Here is a 27,703-nt window from a genome sequence, read left to right as displayed (position 1 = left end):
TTTGAAGAGAGAGATAGCCTTTAAGATTTCTTCCAGTCTTAAATCTATGGTCCCATGATCAGTTTAAAAACATTAAGTAATCTGCTCAAGTCAATACTAGAGAGTGATAAAATCAGAACCAAATAGTGGAGTTCTTAACTTTCAGTCCTGTGATTCTTCACCATGTTTTTTAAGGCCTTTAAATAACTTGTTTCAAGCCCCTTAAAATAACTATGCTCGATTAAATACTAAATTGTTGTTTATTAGCCCATGCTTTCCTAGAATTTTTACAGATAGCCTGAAGCTAATTAACACCATTTCCCAAAGTGTAGAGCAGGTGGGAAACCATGTTTCCTGAACTTGTAGACAAAGTGCTTTCTTGGGAGACATTTATAGAGTTGGAAAAATAACCCTTCATGAATTATGTTGTGTTGTAGTGTCTGATTTGTGTGAAAATTTGACTCAGCCATATGGATATTCTCTACAAAGAAAGATAGACGAGTGGATACTATGCAAGAATATTAAGCAAAGATACATTGGAGATCTGGGTCGAGTGGGTGGTGGAAAAAACAGTAATTTTATTTTTAATTAGATTTTAACAAAGCCTTTGGATCCTGAGGACTGTTTAACAACATCACAATGACAACGTATATAGTTCCTATAAAAATCTATTCTGACCTGTGGCGCTTAATAGAGGCAGATTCCTCTTTGTATGCATATAATGTTCTAAAATATTAATGGGGCCTTAAGAAATCCACCAGACACATACTACTTGTATATGGTTTTGGCAAGGTATGAAATTTTCTGACCATCTAACTATTTGATCTGTGCTATCAATGCCTGTCACCCTAGAGATCTTACTAATGATGGGAAAAACATATATTTCAACATCTCTTCAAAACCATTTTCTATGGACCAGTGGGGTTCACTGCCAAGAGTACCTCATTTGTTATATAAACTTTAGGAAATGTGAAGATACCTCTCTCTCCTTCTCTCTCTCTCTCTCTCTCTCTCTCTCTCTCTCTCTCTCTCTCTCTCTCTCTCTCTGTCTACCTCTATCTTTACCTCTGCCTCCATTTCCATCTCCATTTCCATCTGTATCTAGCTAGCTAGCTATCATACAATTTATTGTCCTGCTTTGAGAGCCTATTCATTCAATTTCTCTTTATCAGTCTAATTCCTATGTAATAATTAACTTGGAGAAAACAGAATGCTCAGGAAAACTATTATGGTTCACTTCAGAGGTGAATCAGAACACATTCCTAGGACACATTAGGACATTTGGATACATTCACAGGTTGTGAATCATATGTCTATTGGAAAAAATAATTTGAGTAGAAATACATTAAAAGCAAAAATTAACTAATTTGTCTTTGAATAATATTTTTTGCATGAATTATGGTGGGCTTCCCACCCCTCTCCAGTCCCACAAAATCCAATTCAAATTATTTTTAAACACTCAATACCTTCATGTCACTTAACTTGGTGTTGGAGATTTAAAAAAATAAAGGAAAGAAAAAGAAAACAAAAGAAAAACAAGAGTCCCTTTGTTTGGTTACCCTGTCTGTAATGCATTCTTTCCATTTTCTATATGACCTTTTCCCTTATTCATCTTTCTCATCTGTCAAAGGAAGGAGTTGGAATAGCTGGCTTCTGGGGTCTAAGAAAACTCTATATCTGTAATCTTATGGTTCCTCAGTCACCAACATTTGCCCTCTTGAAATTACTTTGTATTATTATTCACAGTTGAATCCCCACACAGAATGTAAGTCACTTGAGTGCAAGAAAAAATGTTTTGTTTTCTTTTGTTTTGGTTTTGCTCTTGTATTCTTCTTACCTACTAGCATTCCTTGCATGTAGTAATTGCTTAATAAATACTTATTGAATCTGAAGGTACTTATTCACTGATGGAAGAAAGCATGACCATGTAACAATAAATACAGTACATTGTATCTACAAGGTAATGTCTAAAAGTAGTGGGACCTGATGGCTGAGGGGAATAGGAAAGGGCTGGTGTTTTTGAAGCTGTGTTTTGAAGGAATCTAGTGTTTTTCAGAGACAAAGGGGAGGGAGTCGAGGAAAATAACCAATTTATTTTTGTCTAAGCATTGGCAAATAATCATGTTTGATTAAAATGTTCATTTCCAAGGTGAGAGGGCATTGCATAGGCAGTCTTAATCTTGGTCCTCCATTTTTTGGGGGCGGAGCAATGAGGGTTAAGTGACTTGCCTAGGGTCACACAGCTAGTAAGTGTCAAGTGTCTGAGGCTGTATTTGAACTTGGATCCTCCTGAATCCAGGCATGGTGCTTTATCCACTGCGCCACCTAGCTGTCCCCTACAAAGTCTTAATATTAAATCTGATTGGTTTATACTAGGCGAAGTACTACATACACAATATTAAGTGTTTACTCATCATTCAGTTGAATCGAATCCTGTTGAAAAGAACAGTATTTGGGGGCAGGAGGTAGCACAGTAGATAAAGTAATGGTCCTGGATTCAGGAGGATCTGAGTTCAAATCCAGCCTCAGACACTTGACACGTACTGGCTGTGTGATCCTGGGGAAGTCACTTAACCCTCATTTCCCCACCACCAGCCCCCCAAAAGAGAAGAAAAGAAAAGGAAAGAACATTATTTGGTTGACATTAGATTTAACTTAATTGCTACAAATTAAGACAACCTACAGGATCAGTTAATGTCTATGGTCCAGAAAACACTTTCTCCCCAATGCGAGGTTTCACCAATTTATCCTATATTAATTTATTAATGGTACCTGTACCTCCTAGTATTATCCTTTATGTCACTGTTCTAAGGTAGTAATGCTTTCTGCTAAGCAAATGCAAATTCCCTCCAAAAGGAAAATTCCCAAGGAAACATAAAGAGAAAACAGGTCAGAGAAAGAGACTTGAAGGAAATCAATTAACTAGACAGGAAATACCTTTGTATTCTTCCTTTGTGTTCTTAATGAACATTTTTAAAGGAATGCTCCTCAATTTTTTTTAGGCTATAGGCACAGGGTAATAACTTCTTGGATAATATCCATAATATTAGAACTTAGGTGAATGAATGGAAAATACTTCAGGTATCAAATTTGGGTCTCTGAAAGCACGTCAGAAACTCAATGGTGTGTAAAATAATAGCTTTATGGATGATTGTCTTGAGAAATAAAAATGACTATGGATTTGGGGTATTTCCTTTGGTGAGTTTAGTAGCACTCTGGGGCCAACAAAACCCAGGGCTTCAAATAATTGCCAAGGATTAAAGGTACTCTCATGAAGTTTTGCATTCAACTAAATTCAAAATCGCCTGAGGTAGATGGTACTTCTAGTAATAATGGGATTGCACTATCCAATCAGTCTTTATTAATTCTTGAGAGAGTTATATTTCCAAGAAAACCCTGGAAAATTGCTGGCAAGAAAATGACTCCTTTTAACAAGTACAACAAAATTCCATTAGTTCAAAAGGCCAAAAAAAAAGTCAAGTAATACATGAAAAAAGGTCATAATAAGAGTGTTGAACTACGGGGAGAACAAATTTAGGGGGGAGGGAGGAATGTGTTAAGGAACTCAATATATCATATTTTCCTCTATCATGTTCTTAAATACACGGTTATGTCTCTAAAATCGTAACTCCACGGTGCTTTAGAAACCAATTAAAGAATAGGCAGAGGATTAGTGTTCCTGCAGCAAGGTTTAGCAAAAAAGAACATTGGTTCTACAGTCAGGATCTTGGTTTAAATCCTGGTCTGCCATCTTCTTATGTGACCCTGGGTGAACCACTACACCTCTGATCCTCATGTTTCTTACCTGTGAAATAAGGGGGTTAGACTAGATAGGTGACTTTTAAGGTCTCTTTTAGTTCTAAGTTTATGATACTTTGATGTTTCTGGGAACATGGAGCCAAAAGAATACCCCTTTATAAAGTTTTGTTAAGAAGATTGAAAATTGAAGGGTATAACACTGAAAAAAAATCATTTGTCAAATGTTCTTGATTTTTCCTTTGCAAAAAACATTAATATGCATTACCCTTTCTTCACCAATAGAAAAGGAATACAGTTCAGACACTCATCATTTCATAACTGAACTATGGCAATAACTTCCTAACCCTGATCCCTATTTCTAGTTTTTCCTTTTATAATTTATCCTCCATAAAGCTTCCAAAAGAATTTTCCCATGACTGTTCTGACCATGGTATTACCCAATTAAAAGTCATCTGTGGCTCCCTATTGCCTTTATGATAAAATAAAAATTCCTCAACCTGAAATGCAAGGCCCACCAAAATTTGGTTTCATTTACAAACTTATTTCATAATATTCCCCTTCAGGCACATTCTTCCAAATGAGACTACCATATTCCCATTTTATGTATTTGCACAGTTTGTCTCATTGCTTGAAATGCACTTTTTCACTTTTATATCATAGCATACCTTATTTCCTTCAAGATTAAATTCTAGCACTATCTTTTAAATAAAGCCTTTTCTAATTCCTCCAGTTGTTGGGCACTTACCTCCTGAGAGTAAACTAAAAATAAACCCTATCTTTATTGTGCATTTATATAATTTATATGCAATTATTATATATACTCTTTACATGTTATCACTTCTTTTTTTTTCAGGGCAATGAGAGTTAAGTGACTTGCCCAGGGTCACACAGCTAGTAAGTGTCAAGTTTCTGAGCCTGGATGTGAGCTCAGGTCCTCCTGAATCCAGGGCCAGTGCTCTATCCACTGCACACCTAGCTGCCCTTTGTTATCACTCTTAACAGAATGAAGGCTCTATGAGAACAAAGACTATTTCATTTTTGTCTTTTATTTTTAGTGTCCAGCACAAGAAGTGGAACATAGTAGGCTTTTAATATGAGTTTGTCTATTATTTGATACATGATGTCATCCCTGGTCACCTTTACAGGAAATTATATTTCCCTCCTATCATTTCTTAAGCAACATGATCCAGTGGAAAAGACAGATTTGAAGTCAAAGGACCTGGGTATAAATTATGCACTGGTACTTATTGAAACAAACAGATGACAAAACAAGGCAGTATGTGGTTGAGTCCCACAAACAGTATGATCATCCATTGATTTAGTTCTAGAACTGAACTTAGAGGTCATTTGGCCAACCCCCTAGTTTGACAGTTGATAAAACTGGGAGTAAAGGATGTTAAGTGACTTTTTCAAGGATTTACGGGAAGTAAGAATTGGAGGTGGGATTGAAACCTGGATTTCTGACTAGGGAAGCAGAACTCTTCACTGTAACATGTTAAATCATGGCATTATTATATAACCTATCAAATTGAATAGGAAAATTGAAAGAAATATTTTCTAAATACAACTAGCACATTCTGTCATAGGTATTGAAATTTTTTAAGCCTTCTCTTGGAAAAAAGGATACATGCTGGAGCCTTCTCTCAGGCAATAACAGTTAAAGAAATTTCTGTGTTTTCATGTGTTGTTTTATAATTTGGGGCAAAACATTTCTGTATCTGATTAAATTAATAAAAACATAAATACAGGTGTATATCTGGAGAGATACAGTTTTGGTCTCCATTCTGATAATCAGTATATAGTTCCATGTGTCCTTTACTTGGAGTGGGGTCCTATTTGAGTAAAATAGACCTCATTACATAGTTTACAAAGAATTCTCTATTGCTAAACAATGCTATTGTTAATGGAACTGTGATTTATTGACCAAATTTTAAGGATGTTTTTAAACATTGTGTTATTCAGCCCATCAGTTTAGGTCAGACATAACACATGTGTGAAGTTATCTAAATTTTTCAGCCATAAAAATGAGATGATGAAAGCTTTGCTTCCTCTTACACATCAACAATATTGGTAATTGTTTGCTTTCTTTCTTCCTTTTCTTCCTTCCTTCCTTCTTTCCTTTCTTCCTTTCTTTCATTTATTTCCTCAAGGCTGAAGTATATTAGCCCTTCAAGGTTTGCCAAAATTCCATGGCATATTTCTCATTGGAGACTCACCATATGTGTCTTTGATTCCTGTCTATTAGGCAGCTTGGCTGGTAGCCAGTTTGGCATTCATTTAGCACTATCAGAATAGGAATAGCTCAGTTATTTCTAATTCTACCCCTGTTGTCATCATACAACTCTTTAGCCAGTAATCTTTCAAGAGAAAGGGATATGTGAAGTAACTGCTCCTACCATTTTATCTCACCCAAAGCTCTGAGATATGGGAAGATTGTTTTGGCCAGTATATTCCAGTTTGGAGTCAGCAACTTTATCATAATGGAATTCTTCCTAATATGTAAGTGTGAGGTTCTTGATTTTGAATATTAATGGTAAACTCTGGCAATATCCACTACAATATTTTTTGCAACAAAAATTTATTTTATTTTTTCCAGTTACATGTAAGGATAGTTTTCAAAATTCATTTTCATAAGATTTAGAGTTCCAAATTTTTTAACTCCCTCCCATCCTACCACCTCCACAAGACAGCAACCAATCTGATATAGGTTATATATTTACAATCCACAAGTGCTCTTTTTATCAGTTCTTTCTATGGGAGTGGATAGTATACTTCATCATTAGTCACTTGGGATTTTCTTGGATCATTGTATTGCTGAGAGTAGTTGAGTCATTCACAATTGCTCATTGAACAATACTACTGTCACTATGCACTATGTCCTCCCAGTTCTGCTCACTTCACTATGCATCAGTTCATATGAGTCTTTCCAGGTTTTTCTGGGATCATCCTGTTTGTCATTTCCTATAGCAAAATACCATTCCACCACAAGCACATACCACAGCTTCTTCAGTCATTCCTTAATTGATGGACACTCCCTTGATTCCCAATACTTAGCCACCACAAAGAGTTGCTATAAATATTTTTTGTACAATTTTCCCCCCTTTTCTGTTTTTCATGATTACCATTGTTAGCTGTTTCCCTCCATTGTATTCTCTTCCCCATGATAGTTACTCTATTATCTGTCTTCTTTCATCCTATCCCTCTTCAAAAAGGATTTGCTTGTCTGTCCCCTCCCCCAGTCTGCCCTCCCTTCTTTTGCCCCTCTCTCTTTATGCCCTTCCCCTCCAATTTTCCTTCAGGCTTAGATAGATTACTCCACCCAATTGAGTATGTATGTTATTCCCTCCTTGAGCCAACTCTGATAAGATTAAGGTCTTTGAGCCTATTCTGATGAGTGTAAAGTTCATTTACTGCCCTGTTCCTCCCCTATCACTCTGCCCACTCCATATGACCTTTCCTGTTTCTTTCAAGTGTGATTTCACCCCATGCTACCTCTGCATTTCCCCCTCCCCCAGTGCATTCCTCTTACCCTTCAATTTAACCCTAAAGATTATGGGGCAGCTAGGTGACACAGTGGACAAAGCATCCACCCCAGACCCAGGGGGACCCCAGTCAAAACCCAGCCTCAGACAAGGCAGTCACCCACTGCATGATCCCAGGGGTATCCCCCAACTCCAATTTTTATGGTTCTCCAGGGTCTTATATTTGAAAGTCAAATTTGCCATTCAGTTCAGGTCTTTTCATCAAGAATACCTGAAAGTCCTCTTTTTCATTGAAGGTCCATTTATTTCCTCTGAAAGATTATACTCAGTTTTGCTGGATACATAATTTTTGGTTGTAATCCCAATTCCTTTGCCCTCTGGAATACCATATTCCATGCTCTCAGGTCCTTTAATGTAGAAGCTGCTAGATCTTGGGCTACCATGACTGGGGCTCCACAGTACTTGAATTCTTTTTTTTTTTTTGGCATCTTGCAATATTTTCTCCTTGACCTGGGAGCCCTGAAATTTGACTATAATGTTCCTGGGAGTTTTCCTTTTTGGATCTCTTTCAGGAGGTGATCAGTGGATTCTTTCAATTTCTATTTTACCTTCTGCTTCTAAAATATCAAGGCAATTTTCCCTGACAATTTCTTGGAAGATGATGTCTAAGTTCTTTCCTTGATCATGGTTTTCAGGTAGACCAATAATTTTCAAATTATCTCTCTTGGTTCTATTTTCTAGGTCAGCAGTTTTTCCAAGAAGATATTTGACATTGCCCTCTATTTTTTTTAATAATTTGGATTTGCTTTTTTGTGTCTTGGTTTCTCATAAACTCACTAGCTTCCATTTGTTCAATCTTAATTCTTAGGCAATTATTTTCATCAGAGAGCTTTTCCATTTGACTTTTCAAGCTGTTGACTTTTTTTTCATGTCTTTCCTGTACCACCCTCATTTCTCTTTCCATTTTTTCCTCTACCTCTCTAACTTTATCTTCTAAGTCCTTTTTCAGCACCTCTATGGCCTGAGACCAATTCATATTTTTCTTAGAAGCTTTAGATATAGGGGTCTGACATTGATGTCTCCCTCTGGGGGTGCACCTTGCTCTTCCATGTCACTAAAGAAATTTTCTATGGTCCTCACTATTTTCTGTCTACTCATCTTGCGTTTCTTTTAATTGCCTTTTAGCTCCTTAAAATGGGGCACTCTTTCCAGGCTGCACTATCCCGAGGTTCAGGAGGTCCCAGGTGGTATGATTTAAGGAGGATCAGGTTTTTCACTGGCCTGGCCTGTTCCCTGCTCCATAGACAACCTCAGACCAACTTGCTAATCAACCAGCTTTGTGTGGTGTGGTTGTCAGCTCCAACAAGGCTGTGCCTTTCCCCACCTGGGCCACTGCTACTCAAGCCTATCTCCTGGTTCTCAGCAGAGGTGAAAAACCCAAGTTCTGCCTCAGCACCAGTAGAGACCCTTGTAATTTCCCCCCTGCCAAGGGCTCAGCCATCTCACCAGACTGTGAGCTTAGTTCCAGATGACACTGGCACTACAGCTGATTCAGAGGCTCTGGGTGTCTCTTTCTCTGGTGAGGCCTTCCTGGGACTGGATCTATGTCATACAATGATATTTTAATCAGCTCAATGTTTAGTGGTTTGTGTGGGCATGGGTTTTATACAATCTCAGAATTGAAAGGGAGCTTAGAAGTCACAAGGCCAAACTCCAATCTAAAGGATGAGCCCCCTTTGTAAAATCTCTTATAAATGTATGTCTAGCTTCTGTTTGAAGGCTTTTGGTAACAGGGAACATAACTGTCTTCCAAGGCAACCCATTTCACTTTGAGAAAGCTCAAATGGTAAGGTTATTATTATTATTATTTTAATGTTGAGTTGAAAGCTGTCTCTGTAGCTTATTCTGGGGCCAATCAGAATAACTCTAATCTCTCCTCCACATGGCAGTGCTTTACAAATGTATGTATTGTGTAATTTAAAATTCTAAATGTAAGTTCTAATCTGTCCCCCCAGTTTTGGGGGGAAACTGACTAAAATCACTGATAAACGAGTTTAGGGTTTTTTAAGGGTTTATTGAAAGATAATAAACGAAAGAGAAAGATTGAGCACAGATTTCTTATAGCCTGGAAATTCTTGACTTCCTAAACCTCCCACTTCTGAAGTCCTCTGCCACCACATCAGTGTCTCGCATCCAAAAGAGGGAGAACTCTCTTGCCAGCATCTGCTTCCTCCTTCATGTTCCCCTCCCAGAAATGGAAGGTTCTTCAAGCTGATCGGGTAGTGTCATTCAAATTCATTGGTTCACTGGACCCAAAGGTGGTTTCGACTTAAAGTTCAAAGTTTTTAACTTCTGAGAACAATACCTTCTTAAGTACCCTCTTAAATACCAGCCAGATGTGCTTGCAATCTAGTTAACTGGAAGTAAGCCAGTTACAGTCAGTCGCTCTCACCCAATTCAATCAGTTTTGTTTGCTTTTTTTTTTTTTTAATTTTTTTAGTGAGACAATTTGGGTTAAGTGACTTGCCCAGGGTCACACAGCTAGTAAGTGTTAAGTGTCTGAGGCCAGATTTGAACTCAGGTACTCCTGACTCCAGGGCCGGTGCTCTATCTACTGCGCCACCTAGCTACCCAATTCAATCAGTTTTGATCAATCTCCAGTTGGGCCCCTGAGTATCTGCTAATTCTCCTCATCTACCACATTCTATTATCTTGACACAGTATGTGTATGTGTATGTGTATATGTATATAATTTTTAAGGTACTTTAAATAGTTTTAAAACAGCCAACATGTTCCCTCTTTGTCTTCTCTTTTTAACAGTAAATATTACTTCTTCCTTTAATTAGTCTTCCTATGACATGATTTTTAATTTCCTTGCCATCTTACTTATATTACTACTCTGGATGATCTAATGAAGTAACTGTATGCAAGGACTTTTGCTAAGTATTGGGATAGAAAAGGAAAACAAACAAAACAAACAAAAAATATTTAAGAATCATTCATGTCCTCAAGAAGCTTACAATCTACAGTTGACTTACCATCTTAGGTATACGTCAAATCTTTATACTACCTCCTCTTGAACCCTTTCTAATTATCTCTGATGCTACTGAATAACATTGCAATTGGAATCATTTATGTAGCTATTCCAGTTATCCTTTGGAATTTGCCCTCCACTGTCAACATGTAGGAGGGGAGGGGAGGGAGAACTAAATTTCAGATGACCTCTGTTTGAATCTAGAATTCATTACTGCATGCTTTAAATAAAATTATTTCTTTTCTTTGTACCTCAATTTTTTCTCATGCAGAAAGTATTAATAATGTTTTATTGCCTATCAAACAAGGGTTCTGCAAATCTTAAACTGAGGTAGAAATATTACTTGTTATTAAACTCACACACGTTGTTGAACTTTTCAATTAACATTTCTCCCACCACCTAATTTCATAGAAAAACCTGGAATTTCCCTAAGTACTTGCCATGTAACCCTCTACAGAGGTAGATACTCCTTTTATCCCATCCTAGCCTAGCTCTATCACATGAGTGGCTATATTTGTGTGTGTATGTGTATAGATGTATAGATGTGTATACATACACACATATACATACATACCTACATACAGGTGTATATAAGTATATATGTACATATGTAGGTATACTTATATATGTATACATTTGTATATGTGTGTATGCCTTATTCTCCAGATCTACATCCTGATTGCTTTTCTATAACTGCCCTTGTCCCTTAGTCTTCCAAAATCCAGTCAAATCCATTTATGTCCTCTCTTCCCATCCCTCATTACCATCATCTTCCAAGTTCTAGGTTATTCTCCTACTTTTTCTTTTGCATAATTTAGTACTTGTCTCATGGTCTTCTTCCTCAACATATTCACTGACAAATTCCTGCCTTAAATATTTATGTTGATGATAGTAATGATAGCAATTAGACTCATTTTCTAAACTCCTGAACTGTACTTCAGATTCACATTAACATGATCACACACCTTAGACCTTACCATCTCTTGAAATTATACCACTTAAAAGATCCAAATCTTTGAAATTCCATTTTCTAACTAAAACTCTCTATGCTTCTACTAGTCCTATTCTCTCTCACACACTAAACCAACTTTTCACCATAATCATAATTTTATTCCCTTGTGGACTAGACAATACTACAGTTATATGAACTAGGAACCATATTAAAGCTGTCTAAAAGTGAAACAACTGCTTTTGAGGTACTGGGCTTGCTCCTCACTGAAGATCAAGCAAAAGATGCATGTGTTAGGTGGTTTCTTTTTCAGGTTACATTGGTTTCGGTGGGCACTGAGGTACATTCCAAATCTGAAATTCTGTGATTTTTAAACTGGGAAGTATAGTCTTTGCATGATGTTAACAATGCTTATTGATTATTTTTCAAGCATTTCATCCAGTAGAGAAGTATTCTCAAAAATTTTGAACACAACCCTATCAGTTAAGAAAATAAGAATGCATCCCAACATGTGTATGTTTTACTTATTTATAAAACTTTTACAAAAATAGAAATTAAGTGTGAAATAAAAAGAAATGATATTTGATACTAGAGTCAGTAGAGATCTATTGGAGTTCATTGAGTTCAGAAATGATAGGGTCAGATATATGCTTTAGGAACAATATGGAAACACTATGAAGGACAGACTGAAGTGGGAAGAGATTTTGGGCAAGGAGACCAATTAGAAAACTATTGCAATATAACAGGAGAGAGGTGATAAAACAGCTAAAATACAGTGATGACCATTTGAACAGAGAGAATGTGATTGCTGTGAGAGATGGTGTGGAGGCAGAAATAAGATTGGCAATGAATTGTATATGTGGAAGGTAGATCTAAGTGTTAAAGATGATACCAGGGCAGCTAGGTGGCACAGTGGATAAAGCACTGGTACTGGATTCAGGAGGACCTGAGTTCAAATCTGGCCTCAGACACTTGACACTAGCTGTGTGACCCTGGGCAAGTCACTTAACTTTCATTGCCTCGCCCAAAAAATTTTTTAAAAAAAAGATGACACCAAAGTTAAGAACCTGGCTGACTAGAAGAACTGTGGCACCCACAACAATAACAGAGCACGAGTCTTTGGGAAAAGATAGTAGAATAAAGTGTGTTATGCATATAAAAACTCATCCATGACAGGTTATATTGATCATTCACTCTTTTTAACACAAAAACCAAAGGTGAAAGGCGGGACTTTTACTCAGCAGTCACTTGTTCAGAGACATTTCTGCTCCAGCAAAGAGATGTTAGGTGTGGCACAGGAATTTTCCCAGTGGCACCTAGGTAGCTACTACTATGTACTATGGATGTCAGGTTATCAAACAGGTTATAACTGCTTTAAGGGGCTCATTTCCTCCAAAGGAGTGAGGAACAAGGGGAGTTTGCTCAGGAAAAGAAGGCAGATTGGGGAATGTTTGAGTGATAAATGTAGGTATGGTAGAGACTAGTACCATTTTTCCATGCTCTGATTATTTGACAATACACCTTTTGGGGTCAAACCACAACTTGTACTTTAGAGTCCACTGTGGGAGAGCAAAATATCACCATAAAAATCTCCTTCAACCAGGAATCTCTCTCATACATACACTAAGATAATGAAATATCCCTCAGGGATGCAAGTGCAGAGATTTCTCTAACCAATAATACTTTAATTAACAATTTCAAATGAGGCACAAAACAGGAGACATACTCACCAATGTATTTGCCAATGTCATAGACGACATCCTATGCATAGTAGTTTTATCAACTAGGATATATCCTCCAGGTGCTCGTTTCCAGATATTTTGCTGATTGCAAAGAGAGCCCTGGGATAAAAGGCCTTAATCAATAAGATCTATAGTCAATAAAAGAAGTTTAGCTATCCACATGGGCAAAACCAAATGAATGAAGAATACATATTGCTTAGATCACAGCATTAATTTAGATAAGCAGCTCATTGAATTAGTCTATCAGTATATATTCATTTAGGGCAATGACAGTCTATTGACAATTCTGGGCCCAGAACAGAATAGGAAGAACAAAGGGGTCTAAACTGCATTTAGGAAACTGCATAGCATTTTTGATGATCAAAGATATTCCTGATAGCAACTAAATATCAGGGTTTTTTCTCCTTAATTCTCACTTTTGTTTTTTGTTTTGTTTTGTTTTAATTTTTTCCTTGCTAATGCTATGTGAATGAAAATCATGGAACACCTAGATCTTAGAAGATTCAAAATTGAAGATGACCTAAATGGCATTGGAAATGTGCATAGTGCATATAAGTAGGATGTGTACATATGTATGTATGTATGTAATCACTTGGTCTTCATACATGGCCAGTTTTGTTTATACATTATTTTAATGAAAACATTTTATAGATGTACTTAATGAAAATTTTCCTTTATAAATCATTCGCTGAAATATGATACATCCTGCCATTTGAGTCATTTGCTCGCTCTCTCTCTCTCTCTCTCTCTCTCTCTCTCTCTCTCTCTCTCTCTCTCTCTTATGTTGCAAACATTAAATTACCTAAATCCTAGAAAAAATGATTGATTCTCTATAAAGGATACACAGATAGGCAGGGGAATTTCACAGAATGCATAAAGCAAATTTTTATCACTCCCTGTACCAGTAGAAGCAGAACCTAAAATGATGAGACAACAGGTCCATTAAAATATTGAACATCATTACAATTATTTCTCCCCTTCCAGCCTCACCTCAAAGGCCATCTAATCTACTGTATAGCTAAGCGAAAATTCCTCTCCAGGCCTTGCTTTTTATATTATGTGTTAATTGTTTCAATTGGAATTGGCTCATATTTAGAAATATATTTCCAATCTTACACTCAGCCAGTTTTTCTGTTTTGAATAGCTGCCAGTAGTCCAAATTATGCCAAAGAGTTTGACTTCCTCTTTCTAATGGTGTGCCTTCCAGTAATGTTCAATATGGGTAGCAGGACCTCCAAACTTAACAATTAATTGTGATGGTATGTGAACGCTCATGTAGGTCACTTTCAGCCTCCATTCTTCCAGTCAATTTATTTTTTCTTTTGCCTTTTCAAGTAACTTCTGATACAATTTTTCCCCATTCCCACTTTGGAAATAAGAAACCCTCTCTCTCCCTTCCTTGCTCCATCCTTCCACATACACACATATAATTCACACAATACAGAAAGGACATTTTTATATAAATTGTATATAATATGTAATGATGACATATATAATTCTTTTTCCATATGCTCTTCTATCTATCATCTATCTATATCTATCTATCATCTATCTATCTGTTTTAAGGTTTTCAAAGTTTCACATAGAAATATACAAATGCAAACCCCACATACATATATATGTATTATGTATATACACACACATAGATACATACATGCACACATGTATGCATGCATGTATGCATGTATGCATGTAATATTATTTGACCCTCAAAGCAAATCTGTCAAGTAGGTGCTATTATTATTTCCCTTTTTCAGATGAAGAATCTTAATTAAAAGCATTAACATCTTGTCCAGAGTCACTCAACTGCTAATTGTCTAAGGCAGGATTCACATTCCATATCTAGCGCTCTCTTTATTATATCACCTAGTTACCTGTTGCTATTGCAGGCACCACAATCTTAGTCAACCCAGTTCATTATCTCCAAATCATGCTTAAATCTTTACTTTCAGTCACCACTCCTATCTAATATGTTGCCAAGTCTTTTCAGTTCTATTTCTATAACATCTCTTCCACCCATGCTCTTTCTCTACTCATATGGCCACCATTTGGTAAGGAACATTAAAAAAGCAACCACTTTTTTGTATCCTTGGTCATAGTAGCCATCCCTGGCAGCCATCCTGTACATTGACTATCACAATAAGTTAAAGTTCATTGCTTTTACCCCAGAAGGAAAGACAGACAATGATTACCAATGCTTGGATCAAAGGATTTTATTTCACACTGAGAAATATGCCTAATCTACTGTTTTGTAACCTGAAGTAAAAGAGCCCTGAAGCATAACATTTGTGCTCTTATGAATCATTGCTAAAAATATAATATATTCTATGTATACAGACCATACACATTTATACTGAATATGTATACATTGAGACATCTCCAATCAATGCTTCACACAGTTGCCAAAATAATCTTCCTGAAACACAAATTTGTCCCCTGCCATTTCCCTGTTAAAGGATATTCAGTGATATCCTATTGACTTAAGAATTCCATAAAGTTCCAAGGCTCGCATTTAATCTGCTTTGCAGCTTGTTTCTAGCCTACCATCCAAAACTTATTTCCTGCTTTCTCCCTTCATGTATTCTGCATTCCAGGCAAATTGACATACTTGCTTCTTTCTTAATTAAGCGTCTGATTTCCTATTTCAGGGCTTTGGCATAGGTTGTTCCTCATTAGTGGAATGCATTCCCTCACTCCTACATTTACCTCTTAAAATCCTAAACTTCTTTCAATGTTCAATTCAGGTATCATCTCCTAAAGGAATCCTTTTCACATCCTGTTCAAATTATTTGGTTTTCTACATCTATAAACCTGTAACCCTGTGCACATTGAAGCCACTTAGCAAAACAAATGGTCCTTGAAAATAGGGACTATAATTTGAATTGCTTTATATTATTTTTGCGTTCTTGACACATAGAATTGTATGTTGGTATGTAGTAGACCCTTAAAAATGCTAGCTGAATTGAACTTCTCTGAACTTCACTTTCTTCATATCTAAAATGGGAGTAATAATGCTTCCATGAATGACCTCCTGGAATCAAAGGAGGTAATGATATAGAATATTTCGTTAACCTTGAATGAATACACAGATGTTAGCAATCCCCATCATGATCATCATTAAAAAAAGAAACAGTCAATAATGGAAAGAATTATTGACACCAAAATGCTCACTCTTTGGGGAATTTAACCAACATTTTTTTTCCATGAGGTTACTCCATTAAGAACTCCATTGAGAATGATGAATAGCAGGGCCATTAAACTATTTCAGAATCTTTTGCAGTAATTCAGATGTGAAATAATATACACTTGAATTAATGTGGCAACTCCTTTCTGCCATGACACTGTTCCCTTGTGATATATTTGCTGTTGTCAGCCTAAATGGGTATTGATACTATAACTATTTTATCCTCCACAAAAGTATTAGTCTAAATTAGCTTTTTTGTGGAAGGGAGAGTAAATGTGCTTTTCCTAAGTTTATACCAACAGTGTATGCTCTGTTAGATTCTACCTGATTAAAAAACCTCAAGTAAAATCCTGGTGATGGGCTTTATTTGCTATTTGTGGAGCAGCAGACATATAGATACCCGCACTACAAATAAGTTGGGCATTGGTGTTGAATTCTTTGGCCATATCAACTCATGAAACAAAGAATAAAATAAAATGGCCCTTTGTTTTGTTCATCACCTTTTGCTTCTGAAAGTAACCATGGCAAAGTTTCCTAAAAGTGGATAGAAGGTGCTAAAATCGTAGTTTTAGTTTGTATATTAATATTGACTTAAATATTGGAACTTTAAATGTAAGAAACTTGTCTAGTCACTCACTATTCAACAGACTATGGGAGGAACTTTGGCATTTATACTAAAAATGAAGCCAGAAAATTTATGAGAATTGATAGCTCATGGGAAATATTTACCTTAATAGAGAGGCAAATGGAAGTAGAATTAATTTCATTAGGCATACATAGATAACAAAAAATCACTGCATAAAGAAAATAACAGCATAGAAATCAATAATTATTTCAGATAAATTTAATGAAGTTGAAAATAAATAACTTGTTCATCAGAACCTCCTAATTAAATCTATATATGTTTTATGATTTGGTGATCTACTTGTAAAGGAGACACAGAAGAGGACAGCAGAAAAAAAAATTGTTTGGAAAGTGTCACGGCATTAGAAACAGAAGATGCCAAATGCTTGAAGACTACAAAGCCCCAAACCTATGAATGTTAAACATGTTCTTCAAGATGAGTGTCAAGAGGTGCTAGATATGATGAATGCCAGATTAACATCTAAAAAAAGCCTTCCTCTTAACATAATTTCTAAATAAATTATTAGGGAACAGCCATCCATTAATTTTTTAAAATAAAAAAATCTAATCAACTATCAACTTGGAAGAAAGCACAAAAAAAGAAGAAATAGATCATAATTTAATAGCTCCAGCCAGAATTATTTAATGAAATTATGGAAATCAATAAATGGTAAAAGAATTAAGGGTCAGACATCAATATATACTAACATTTCCAATAGGAGTTTTATTAATATGAAATAAGCCAGGAGATAACCAAGAGTCACTAAGCTTCCAAAGGGTGTATTTGATCTCATTGATAATTAGAGAAAGTGACAACTATGGATCACATAAGTTAATAAATAGGCAAAATCTCACAGAGAAAGGTAAATTATGATCATTCTTGCCTCAAAAAGGGAATGAAAGAAAATTATTAATCAAGAAGCAGTTATTATTTATTATTTGCCATACACTGTACTAAGCACTAGAAATACAAAGACAAAGCAAAAAATCCAGTGACCCCAAGAAGTTTATATTCTAAAAGTAAGAAAATATATATACATCAGAACATACAAAATACAGAGTAAATGCAAAGTAAGCTTAAGAAGCATCACAATAGCAACTAGGGAGAAAGATCTTCTTTAGGAGTTGTCATTTAAGCAGAATCTTAAAGGAAGCCAAGGATTCTAAGCATTGGAGGTATTGATGTGAACTATTTCAGAGATGGGGAATAGCCAGTAAAAAGTATGGAGACTAGAGATGCAGTTTGGTGTCTAAGGAACAGCAATTAATCCAGTTGGGCTGGATCATAGAGTGAGTAGATGGGAGCAAAAATTTAAGATTGGAAAGGTTGGAAGGTGGCCAGGTTGTGAAGAACTTTAAATGCCAAACAGAAGAGTTTATATTTGATCCCAGAGGTAATCTCCACTCTAGGGAGAGACCAGAATTTATTAGGTGGGGGGTTAAGGGTGGGGCAGTTACACAGTTAGGAAAAACTTTGGCAGCTGTAGAAAACTTGGTATGAAACTCAATTAAGCTTCATCATCCCAGGGAAGGAATTGGAAGGAAGGCCAAAAAAGAAGGGTTAAATGGAAAAAGAAATACAAAAATGTTTCTAATACACTACTTTCTCCATCAATGACAGAGAAGTAACCACATTTAAAGTTCAATATTAGTCTCTCAAGTGCTACATGAGCTGGATAAATGGCAGAAAAGATTTTTTAAAAGATGGGGAAAATGTCTGGATTACATAAAGTGTTCATAAAGGATATGCACAGAGGATGACACAAAATTTAGGGAAATGAGGGATAAATTTCTTAAAGTATGTTAAAAAGGGAAAGATATTAAATGAAAATGAATGGAAAAATTATGGACATTATTATTTAACCATAAAAGGTAATCAAGTGGATAGTAATAACCCAATCTTTCAGCTACTTTCTTTGATATTCAACTGTATCAGCTAGCTCATAAATGTAAGCATTCCTTCTATTGATATCCAGAAGTATTAAACTTGATACCCATGGACTTCACAGGATTTCAAAACTCCTTAATGAGGCCAAAGCAGATTAAAATGTAATTGAGAAATTTTAAAATAAATAAAAATACAATAAAACATAGACATTATTAGTTTTCTGATTTCCTAATTCAATATGTGGCCCACAGAGAGATCTGTTTCTATCTGAATTTGACACCAAGCACAGCAGTAGATAAAAATCCATCCATCCCAACTTATCTTCTTTGACTCTTGACCATGCCCTTTCATATATTCTTTCCTAGGGGTCTATTGATTTGCTGATAGCCTTTTGCATGTGCACTTTTACTGGGTGGTTGTAAATGTAACAATAAGGGACTTGCTGTTCCTTACATATAAAACTCCATTCCTTGCCTCTCTATCTTTTTAATAGATGTTCCCCATGGCTGAAATGCTCTACCTCCCAATCTCTAATTCTTGGAATTCCTAGTTTCCTAGGCATTTGACCCTAATTTGGGTCAAATGCCAACTCCTGAAATGGCACAAGGTCTATCCACTGCTCATCTCTTGCTCTTGACATGTGACCATCTTAGCTTATTGTTTCATCATACAGTTACTTCATGACATAGTTTAGACTTCATCATAATTCAATGTTCATAATATAATCATTCCCATTCCCAGCATTTATTTCTCTATTACCTTTTGGGTTACCCTTAACTTTAGTTCTTTGACTATAATGTTCCATTACTTATAGGTATATGACATCACTGGAAGAAGAATGTATATATTACAATTATGGGTCTTTGTTTTGATCATTAAAAGATCCAATTGTCTCATCTCTCCAATAAATTTTATAAGAATAATCCATATAATTTTCAAAAGAACCCTCAATGAAAATATGAGAAGGGAACAGACAGGCTCCCTGAAATGATAAATAGCATGTCACATATTTGAAGTTTCACACTTGACTGAATGATAAATCAAATAGAATATCATATTCTGCTTGTCATATGTTGAGTATATAAAAAGTATCTCATTCAATAGAATGAAATATTTCTTTATGACCAATACATTTTATATATGTAAAAATTATATGTTCCTTAAAAGTTATTAATTATAAAAGAGATCATTACATTTGACATATGAACCATTCTGCTCACCAAAGTTGTGTGACATTTTTATAGAGGACACATCATTAAGAACTTATTGTAGGGGCAGCTAGGTGGCGCAGTGGATAGAGCACTGGCCCTGAAGTCAGGAGGACCTGAGTTCAAATCCAGCCTCAGACACTTAACACTTACTAGCTGTCTGGCCCTGGGCAAGTCACTTAACCCCAATTGCTTCACCAAAAAAAAAATAATAATAATAAGAAAAAAAAAGAACTTATTGTAAATGGAAAAATACGCTATATTCCCTATATTATCCCTTATAGACAATGAAGTACTACAGATGCTTTTATTTACAGATGACATTTCATAGTCCATTAAATGAGATCTCTAATTGCTCAAGATAATTTGGGTGAACAATCAGTGCAGGAAAAACCAAGTGGATAAGCATTAATATGTAGTTGAATGGACAATCAAAAGCACTGGATCATTTGCATTTATGTCTTAGGCAGGTACAATGGATGGACAATGAGCAGGGAGCAGAATTGAATAGAAAAACAGGAAGAAGAAGAAGAAGGATGAATCACAGGAAGAAGGAAGACTTAAGGAAGAAGGTTAATTACGCATCGGAAGGGTAGTACTTTCAACAGCCCCAAACTTCTCCCTAAAACAAAAGTCTTTAAAAAAGCAATACTATTATTTATGTGGTGATGCTATATGGCTGTGAACCATGGATTACTAAAATATTGCAAAGGAAAAAAGTACAGATTAATCAGAGGGCAATGGAGAAAAGCATTATGGGCATATAGTTGTTATATGTGTGTGTGTGTGTGTATATATATATATATATATATATGTATATGTATCATCATATATATATATGTGATACATTGTTACTTGATTGTGAAGTGTTTTAAACAGCAACTGAAAGGGTTTACATTTTATCCTAAATAAGGGATCACAAGAGTTTATTGCAGGGGTTTATAACCCACATAATACTATCCTGACCAATATAATTTCTCCCCCCCCCCCACTCAGGGGCAATGAGAGTTAAGTGACTTGCCCAAGGCCACATAGCTAGTAAGTGTCAAGTGTCTGCAGCCAGATTTGAACTCAGGACCTCCTGAATCCAGGGCCAGAGCTTTATCCAGTGTTTCACCTGGCTTCCCCCCTGACCAATATAATTTCAAAATGAAAACATGAACACATATCTTACCTCACAACACTACAAATCATTTATTTATTATCAGTCAATTTACAACATTGTTCCTGTGGGCTAAAAGTTGCTCTATATAAAGTCATTTCACCTAACCAGTTAATGACATATGGCAAGGCATGCCAGTATAATTTTCTGGCATCCTCTGTGTGACTGAAATAGAGAATGAATTAAAGATTTTATCTAAATAGATCTGTGTCAAATTCTATAAAAAGAATTGATACATCATAGAGGATATCTTCTGGAGGAGGCTGAGAGATAGAATTTCATTTGACTTCTAGTATTATTTTATATGATCTCAGAAAGTTTTGGATTGCTGTTGTATTTCTTTCCTTATTAAAAAAAAATTCAAGTACTGAACTCACCTTTTAAAATCAATTACCAGAAGAAAAGCAAAGAGCTAAAATTGTTATGCAGTAGATCTATCACAGTAATTGATACTATAGCAATAGAAAAAAGGGACAGCAGCTATCACTTTCTGAAGCAGGAATGCAAAGGTTCTAAGTTTGATCTATTTTTTTAAGTTAGTGCTTAATTGAATAATAATTACAAATTTTAATCTACATTAGAATTTTAAATTCCCGAGTACCCAATAATTACATGATTTGAGTGATGCCCTGCAATCATATGGCTTTCAAACCAATGCTTCTGTCTAGTTAGTATAGTATATTAAGTACTGGACTCAGTTTCCAGAAGAGCTTAGTTTAAATCCTGCATAGGACACTTACCAGACATATGATCCTGTGAACAACTCACTTAACCTCTCTCAGATGCAGTTTCATCCCTTGGAAATTAAGGAGTATAATAGCATCTATTTCATAGGGTGGTTGTAAGGATAAAATAGAGTAATAAATTCAATGCCATTTTGCAAACCTTAATATACAATTCACAAATGCTAGCTTTTATTATTATCATTGTTGTTCTGCCTGAAGTATACCCTGTAATACAACTATGTTTTTTCTTAGTCAATGTACACATATTAGCACTTTATAAATGCTTATCAATCATCTCTTCTGTTGTCCCTGCAACCAGCAGTCTGACACATATTTTTAGCATGGTTGGTGTTGAGGGCAGTCAGCAAACATTTATTAAGCTATTACTATGTCCTAGGAGCTGTAGAGGGCATAGTATTTATTAGTTCATTTTAGGTTTTAAATCCATTCAAAAGTAATACCATATAGTCTATGTGATTTTTGATCTCAGGAAGTTTCCAATCAAGTAGGGTGAAATTAAGAATTGTAAATAGATGAAAAAAGAACCTAGATTATGATACATGAGATATAACTGATAAAATATAAAACAAATATATAAAATAAAGGCAATGACAAAACATTCTAAGGTAGCTGGTAGTGCAATGGATGGAGCATTGGGCCTAAAGTCAGGAAGATCTGATTTCAAACCTGGTCTTAGGCAGTTGCTAATTATGTGACTTTGGGTAAGTCACTTAACCTCTGTTTGTTTCAGTTTCCTCAACTATAAAATGAGAATTATAATGGAACCTACCTCACATAGTTAATATAAGGATCAAACACTATTTGGTGTGTTTTTTATCATAAAAGTATTTTATTATTTTTAGTTACATGTAAAGATAGTTTTCAACATTTGGTTTATAAGATTTCTAGTTCCAAATATTTCTCTCTCTCTCTCTCTCTCTCTCTCTCTCTCTCTCTCTCTCTCTCTCTCTCTCTCTCTCTCTCTCTCTTCTCTCCACCCCTCCCCAACACAGCAAGCAATTTGATATATGTTATATATGTACAATCACATTAAATACATTTCTTCATTAGTCATGTTATGAAAGAAGAATCAGAAAAAAGGGGAAAACCTCAAAAAAGAAAAACAAAAAAAGTAGAAACGGTATGGTTAAATCTGCATCCACATTCCACAGTTCTTTTCTTCTGGATGTGGAGAGCATTTTCCATCATGAGTCCTTTGAAATTATCTTGGATCACTTTACTAAGAAGAGTTAAGTCTATCACAGTTGATCAACTTGCAGTGTTGTTGATACTGTGTACAATATTCTCCTGGTTCTGCTCATCTCACTCAGCATCAGTTCATGTGAGGACATCTACCTGCTGATCAACTGACCATTATGTGTTCTTGCTCCTAAATGGCCTTTCCCTATCCCCTCAGCTGCTGAATCTGTTCCAGTTCAAGTCTTTCCAGGTTTTTCTGAAATCTGCCTGCTCATAGTTTCTTAAAGCACAATAGTATTCCATTACATTCATATAGCACAACTTGTTTAGCCATTCCCCAGTTGATGGGCATCTCCTCAATTTCCAATTCTTGACCAACACAAAAAGAGCAGTTATAAGCATTTTTGTACATGTGGGTCCTTTTCCATATTTCTGATCTTTTTGGGTTAAAGACCAAATAGTGATATTGCTGGGTCAAAGGGTATGCACAGTTTTATAGTCCTTTGGGCATAGTTTCAAATTGCTCTCTAGAATGGTTGGATCAGTTCATAACTCCACCAATAATGCATTAGTGTTCCAATTTTTCCATAGCTTCTACAACATTTATTATTTTCCTTTTTCGTCATATTAGCCAATTTGATAGGTATGAGGTGGTACCTCAGAGTTGTTTTAATTTGCATTTCTCTAATCCATACTGATTTAGTGCATTTTTTCATATGGCAATAGATAGCTTTGATTTCTTCATCTGAAAACTGCCTGTTCATATCCTTTGACTATTTCTCAATTGGGGAATGAATTGCATTCTTATAAATTTGATTTATTTCCCTATATATTTTAGAAATGAGATCTTTATCAGAAATACTGGTAATCAAACACTATTTGTAAAAGCATTTAACACATCCCTGGCCTATATTAGGCACTATATACATGCATATGCTAGGTGGCGTAGTGGATAGAGTACCAGGCTTAGAGTAAAGCAGACTCATTTTCATAAATTCATTAAGTGGATTCATTTTCATAAGTTCAGATATAGTCTCAGATACTTACTAGCTGTTTTACCCTGGGCAAGTCACTTAACCCTGTTTGCCTCAGTTTTCTCATCTGTAAAATGAGCTGCAGAAGGAAATGGAAACCTGCTCCAGTATCTTTGCCAAGAAAAGCCCATATGGGGTCATGAAGAGTAGAACATGACTGAACAATAACAACAACAATGCATGTTGTAATGCTTATTCCTTCCCAGCTGGGAGAATGAAGGAAGGATTCATTAAGGAAGTGACAACTGAGCCAAGTCCCAAGAAGTAGGTGGAATGGCAAAAGATGAAAATGAGGGGAAGACATTATAGACACTGGGAAAAATATGAAAAATAGTTTGAAAGTTGGAAAACATGGGACACATCTGGGGAGAATAAATAATTGTTTGAAAGGTATTTAGATTACCTGAGGCAGACAAAATGAGGTAGGAAGAATATGGATGATTTTTTTAAAGCAGGCATAGTTCAGTTTATTTATTGTTTATAAAAAACACCTTATGTGTTTGCCACAGCAGCTTCCTCAGTCCTCTGGACAGACACTTGAGTGTGATTATTCACAAGATGGTCAGTGAATTCCTGATAGGGAGACTTAGTAAATACAGTCTCCTTACACAGGTCTGGGGTTAGGTAGCTGCATGTTTTGGACATGGCATTGAAGGTAGCTCTAGCAAAACTACCCAGAGTGGCAGTACAGCCCCTTGTAGAAGTGTAGCAGTCACCAGTTCCAGCCATCATCAGGAGCTTCTTAGGCACAGGAGCTGAGACAATGCCAGTGCCATAGGGGTGGGGTTCAAGTGCACCAAAACTTATCCACAGTGCCCAGTGACCTTGCAGGGCACTATGTGAGGCTTGCCAATCTTGTTTCCCCAGAAGTCACATCTCAGAGAAACAATGGATAGCTTGGCCAGAATGACAGCACCACAAATAGCTATGGCTAATTCCTTGGAGCACTTGACACCCAAACCAACATGGCCATTGTAATCACCAATGGCCACAAGAGCCTTGAACCTGGTACATTGTCCAGTTCTAGTTTGTTTCTGAACAGGCATGATATTCAGAACCTCATCCTTCAATGAAGATGCCAAGAAGAAATCTATGATCTTAGATTCCTTAATAGGAAGGAATAAAAGATAGATCTCCTCCAAAGACTTGATCTTCATGTCTTTTACTAGCAGGCCCAGCTTGGTGACAGGAACCCATTCCTTATCTTTGGCCTTTCCTCCTCGGGCCCCGAGGCCGCAACCCCGACCTTGACCTCAGCCCCCACTGCCGAAGCCCCCACAGAAGCCCCCTCAGCCTCTGACCCTGGGGGCCCCGGGGCCTCCAGCTCCTCCTGCAGCACCAGCGTCATCTGCCATTTAGTTTTCCCTAGAAGTAGTAGGATGACTGTCTTTCAGTGCAAGCTAAGGAATTTGAATTTTATACAGTAGGTGATAGGAAGCTGTTGAAGATTATTCGAGTGGTACAGTGGCATGATCATGTAATTGCACTAGGAAGCCAAACATATCAACATCTAACTCATTGTTTCATAGTGTAGTCAGGGTTCCTTTGGAATACTGACTTAAGTTCTGGACACAATTCACAGAGGACATTGACAAGCTAGAGACCGTCAATAAGACATTGGAAACCTAGTCTGTTAAAGGAACTGGAGATATTTGTTTTGAAGAAGACTTGGCAGATGGAAGAGGATTTGGAGAGTAGAGGCAAGTTATGACAGTTGTTTTCAAACTTTTGAAGATTTCTCACTTGGAAGAAATATGAGACTTATTTTGTTTGATCTCAAAAAGCAGGACTAGGAATAAAGGAGTGAGAGTTACAGCAAGACACATTTTCATTTATTCTAAGTAAGAAAAGAAAAAAAAACCCTGGTAATTAGAGCTGACTTAGTGAAATGGCTGATTTTGGAGGATAGTGTACCCATTATTGGAATTCTTCAAGGGTAGACAGGATGATCATCTGTTGAGACTGTTGCCAAGTAGATTGATATTTTAGATATGGGTTGCAAGACTAGGTTCCTGAGGTTCCTTCTATTATGAAGTTCTGTGAAATTACTTTTTTTATTATATGGAAGAATAATGGAGTGCTTGAGATGTCCCTGCTCTGTGGGAAACTGCCTAATGATTTCTTCAGTCAGTCTTGGATCTGAGTGATTCCAGGGTCCTCTAAATTACCCTGGAGATATTTGTGTGCTTGCTTGTGGAAAGAAAGAAGGAAAGATAAGAGGTGATTTGTTTCTAACAGAAGTACTGTTTCCAGATATCTTGGAAACTCTAATAATCTGAGTTGGGAGTGGTTGGCATTTAGAAGAAATTTAGGACCTAGGACAGAATGACATTTTATTGTTTGACTGGACTTGGTACCATTTAGAAATTAAATTCATTTTGTGAAATAGAAAGACATTGAAGAAAATAAGCTAAAGCTCATTTAAAAAATATTTTAAAGTTTTTTTTTATTATTTTATAAAAATACCAAACATTTTTATTTATAGGTTTGGGTTCCAATTTTTATCCCTCTTTCCCTCCCTTCCCTCCCCCCTCCCTGAGGTGGCAAATAATCATATATGGGTTATACATGTATAATTATGTATAACATTACCGTATTTGTTATTTTGTACAAGGAAATTTGATTAAAAGAAAAAAATGAAAGTGAAAAATAGCATGCTTCAGTCTGTTCTATCAATATCAGTTCTTTCTTTGGAGGTGGATAGTATATTTCATCAGTAATCCTTTGGGATTGTCTTGGATCATTGCATTTTTGAGAATAGTCAAGTCATTCACAGTTCTTCATCCAATAATATTTCTGTCTCTGTGTACAGTGTTCTCTTGGTTCTGCTCACTTCACAATACGTCATTTCATACATGTCTTTCCAGGACTTTCTGAAGTCATCCTGCTTGTCATTTCTTATAGCACAATGATATTCCATCACCATCATATACCGCAGTTTGTTCAGCCATTCCCCAATTACTGACACAGAGAATGGATGGAAACAGTATTAGAAAAAGAAACAAAAACAAATAAACAACAAAAAAACTAAATTACAATCAGAGATTATTTTGAACACCGTTAAACATCAAATCCTGGTATACATTAAGGCTATACTATTGAGAAATATATACAACAGATTCAGCAGCTGAGGGGATAGGGAAAGGCCATTTAGGAGCAAGAACACATAATGGTCAGTTGATCAGCAGGTAGATGTCCTCACTATATTCATTCTACATGTCAAGGAACTGTTTTCCTTAGACTGAAACACACATATCCCTTTCTTTCATTCATTCCAAGGGTTTGTTGTTATAGCCTGGAGCCTTTAAGATAGATATGTATCTGTTAATGAACAAAAACTTGCTAGCTATGGGTCAAGCTCAACTCTCTGTTACTTGACTAGACTAATTTTGAGCCTGAGGCAAGAATATAAAATTACAATACCTGCTAAAAGCAGAGCTTCCTTGGGTTAATAGATGTATTTGTGTGTATACACACACACACACACACACACACACACACAATGTATGAATATACATATGCATATGTATATGCATAGTTCTCCTTTGTAATTGAAGAGCACCAAAAGAGGACATCACTATATCAAAGTCAGTACAGTGAGTTTGACCATGGCTAATTCAGACCAATTCAAGCTCAGAAGGCTCTACCATAGGTAGGACACAAATAGTCCATATGAACATTTGGAACGAAGATATCTCTAAATTTGTACATCCCACATTTCTTTTGAGCTACC

General features: G+C 36.1%; 1 pseudogene; it reads right to left on the bottom strand.

The window, feature by feature from the left end:
- Positions 1-24,462: 24,462 nt before the first annotated feature.
- LOC122756179 lies at positions 24,463-25,325 on the bottom strand (annotated as a pseudogene).
- Positions 25,326-27,703: the final 2,378 nt, after the last annotated feature.

Source organism: Dromiciops gliroides, chromosome 4, assembly GCF_019393635.1.
Source record: "Dromiciops gliroides isolate mDroGli1 chromosome 4, mDroGli1.pri, whole genome shotgun sequence".
In the NCBI taxonomy this organism is placed as follows: Eukaryota; Metazoa; Chordata; class Mammalia; order Microbiotheria; family Microbiotheriidae; genus Dromiciops; species Dromiciops gliroides.
This window is presented reverse-complemented; position numbering and strand designations above follow the sequence as displayed.